The sequence below is a fragment of the Lithobates pipiens genome, unplaced genomic scaffold (assembly GCF_037356315.1).
Source record: "Lithobates pipiens isolate NorthernLeopardFrog02 unplaced genomic scaffold, aLitPip1_a1.2 Scaffold_1, whole genome shotgun sequence".
NCBI lineage: Eukaryota > Metazoa > Chordata > Amphibia > Anura > Ranidae > Lithobates > Lithobates pipiens.
This window is the reverse complement of record NW_027507685.1, coordinates 68,017,139-68,021,175: the sequence shown is the minus strand read 5'-3', so window position 1 is coordinate 68,021,175 and position 4,037 is coordinate 68,017,139.

Sequence of the window (4,037 nt, the reverse complement as noted above, 5' to 3'; positions counted from 1 at the left end):
AATACCACAGCAGGCTTGAACGTTTTTAGATATTGAAACATTAAAGCTCTACGGAATTTATCATTAAGACCTCTAACATTCCATGAAACCACATTAAACCCCGATCCCGCCATCATCCCCCACGTGACTCATTAAACTGACAGTAAAGTACTAATGACATCAGTGATACATACAATTGCAGACTGAAATCAGAGACAACATTAAGCATATAGATAAACAATGTACCTTGGAGGGCTGCACCTCTCCCACCCATTACCCTGTAGAACCCAAGAACACCCTGCTGCTGTGCAACAACATAACAAAACACGTACACGCAGCTTATCCCAAAACTGTGTCCAAAAACAGTCCCGGAAGGCATAGCCTTGATGGGTCAAAAAAGGACCACTAGACAAAAAGTATAAGCCCTAGAACCGCAAAAAGAGGTTCAAGTGTAAACCAAAAGTCAAAAATTACATGGACATAGTGTTCACGTGCCTGGAGCTCCCACTCCACTCACATTCTGTCCATCCTTCGGTATGGAAATCCGGATAGCCTGCGCTTCCACCTGTCTCCCACCAGCCCGTTCATCCAAGTGGGGGGTAAAAACACAAAAAAGAAAAAGGAATGATATGGGCAACCATGAGATGCGGCCCCACCCAAGGCAGGGGGCCTGCAGGAGACCGTACAGGAAAAGCCGCCATCAACCACCACCACCCACCCCCCACCCCAGCCAAAATACATCAGGCTGCTTGGTGGACAGCCAGTGCATTCCAGGAGGAGTCACTTATGTAGGGAAGACAGGCCACCCCGTAGCTGGGTATCAACCACATGAGGCAACAAAAAAGAAGGAAAAAACAAAAAAAAAAAAACCAAAACAGGTAGCTGCAGATCAGTTCGCCGTCAGGTAAGCAGGAGCGACCTAGCAGGCCAGTTACAGCGACCGAAGCCATTGATCCGCTTCCGCGGGAGACTCAAAGAATTTCACCGATCCTTCATGTTGCACCCGCAGTCGGCTGGGATAAAGCATAGAGTATTTCAACTCACGCTCACGAAGCCTCCTTCTGACATCGGTAAATGTCTTGCGTCGTCTCTGAAGATCTGCAGAGAAATCCGGATAAAAGTGCACCACCGTGTTCTCAAAAGGCAGGGTCTGATGTTTACGAGCCTCACGCAGAATCCGATCTCGGTCCCGAAAATTGAGAAAGCGTACCAAGAAGGGTCTAGGGGGGGCCCCCGGGGGACCCCGACTGGTCGGGACCCTGTGAGCTCTCTCCACCACATACGTCGGTGGGACGTCGGTCAAGTGAAGCAGCGATTTAAAGAAATTTTCGGCAAATTCAGCTGGACGGTCCTCCTCTGCTCCCTCCGGCAGGCCCAAGACCCTGACATTGTTCCTGCGCAAGCGGTTTTCAGCGTCGTCGGACTTGGCCACCAGAGTCTGAACCGTACGCTGCAGCGCTTGTATGGCCTCATCATGACGGTGAGCAGTATCCTCCGCCACAGAGATGCGCGATTCAGTCTCTGAGAGCCTGCCCCGGAATTTATCAAAATCCGCTCTTATAAGGTTGCATTCCTCCGCCAGGTGGTCTATGCGCACCAACAAGGATGTTCTGCTTTGCTCGATCGCTGCCAGAATAACCGAGGTATCATTAGTTGGAGGCAAAGTGGGTGCAGATGGACTAGCCTCCTGAGGAGCCGCCTGCTCCATATCCGCCATTAAAGCCTTGAATTGATTGAGAAGATCACTGGGAGACTGCGCAGGCTGCAACTGTGCTTTCTTGGCCGCAGACTTGCCCTTGGAGGGCATGAGGAAAAGATGACGGGCAAGCCGGCCTGAAGCAAATGTGTGGGTAGAGAGGACAGTGCGGCCCTTTTAGGACAGTCAGCTACAGGTGGAGGATAAGGATAGCAAAAAAAAGGAAAAAAAAAAAAAAAAAAAACACACAGTTCTGGTAGCCCCAAAAATCCTCACACAGCCAGAGACAAGACAAAATAGTGTGCATACAGTCCAGCTAGGTATTGGGAAGGTGTAGTAAGGCTCCTGGGAATATGCAGTACAGTCAGTGCAGCTGTCCAGTATGAAAGTCAGCAGGGAACGGTACCAGGGCTGTCACCTTCTCTCCCTCTCTTCTCTCCACCTCTCCAATGCAGCCACCAGTGCCCCCAGGTAAGGACTCACCGCTCCAGGAAGGATGGAACAAGGCCTCCACAAAATAGACAGGCCTCCCAGCCTCGGATGCACCACTGTGCGGCCGTTTGCGGCCGTCCGCGACGGGGCGGGCAGGCACCGCAACTACGTCCGGCGGTATGGCCTGATGACACGTCTCCTTCCCGCAATCCCGCGTAGCCGAGCCCCGCGCTCCAGTACTCAACAGCGGTCGGTCTGGAGGCTCCACAGGCCGCAAGATGGCGGCCGGACACAGCGCGGCGGCTAGGCCTCAAACTGCAGATCCGCCAGACGCACCGCTCCTCGCGCCAATACAGCCTCCCCGTTGCTCAGCGGGATGTCAGAGGCACAGGGGATAGAAAGTGGTCGTCCCCAAGATGAAGCAGACGAAGGATGGCAAAGGATAGTTTTCAGGATGGCAGGAGCTCCAGCACCTTACGTCCTCCTAGGTCTACATCCGGCCACGCCCCCCGTGCCTTGCCTCCTTGCCTCCGTCCCGTGCCGTGCCTTGCCTCCTTGCATCCGTCCCGTGTCGTGCCTTGCCTTGCCCCCGTCCCGTCCCGTCCCGAGCCGTGCCGTGCCTTGCCTTGCCTCCGTCCCGTGCCCTCTTCGTCGGCGGCCATTGTAAAATTCAAAAGCTGCGCCGCCGCCTTCGCCTGTGATAGGCGGAACACTGAATTTCCCAGCAGCCTGTGTTCCGCCTATCACAGACGTCGTATCATCCTCGTCCGTAGTACGAGGATGATACGATGTCCGTGATAGGCGGAACACAGGCTGCTGGGAAATTCAGTGTTCCGCCTATCACAGGCGAAGGCGGAGCCGGAGGCGCGGCTTTTGAATAGAATGGCCGCTGTCTGTCTGCTCGACACGCTGATCGAGCGGGCAGACAGCGATGACTCGAGTATAAGCCGAGGGGGGCACTTTCAGCCTCAAAAAAGAGGCTGAAAATCTCGGCTTATACTCGAGTATATACGGTACTTAAAATTTATATTTATTTACTTATACATATATAATACTTATTTTGAAAAATTCCCACCTGGTTCTGCACATACAGTACAGAGGTCTGATTATTCTAAAAGATATATCTTATATTGCCAGATCATTCTATTTATAGGAAATAATCAAAAACCGCTTGCAAGATTAGCTGTATTTTACATGGCAGTTTTTATTTTCAAAGCTCCATGTGTATGATATGAAATACAAAATAAGGAGAAAAAACAATGTCATTATGAAAAAATTCTGATTGGCTAGACTTAGATTTCTATTTATTAAGATGTTAGTAAACCCACAACAGTAAAATCAGCTTGGCCACATAGAGAGGCCCAACATGCAGGGAGCGCCATCAGGCGTTCTAGGAGCATAAATTACATATATCATTTCTTGACTACCTCTTACATTTTTGAATGCACCAGGACAATGGAAATGCCCAAAAATTACCCAATTTTGTAAAGAAAACACCCCAATGTATAATCTATGAGGCATATTGAGTCTTTTGAACATGTCATTTTTTTTTCTAGCAAAGGGGTTAAAAGCGTCTGCAAATCGCCGCTGCTGAATCGCGTTGCAGGCACTTTGGAAGCGCTGCCCATTAACTTCAATAGGCAGGGTTGTTTTAGGAGCGGTGTACACCACTCCTAAAGCACGCGAAAGATGCTGCTTACAGGACTTTATTTTACCATCCCGCAAACGCACCGCTCCAGTGTGCACTGGGACTTTTACATTGGAGTGACGGGCACTATTTTTAGTACCAAAACGCCTGTAAAGCGCATCTGTGTGAAAGTGGCCTAAGCCTTTAGAACAACTTTAAGGCGTATGGTAGGGTTAATCCTTTAAGCATAACATATACGGATTGATAGGATAATAAAAAAAAAAAAATAGACAAGAGACCATC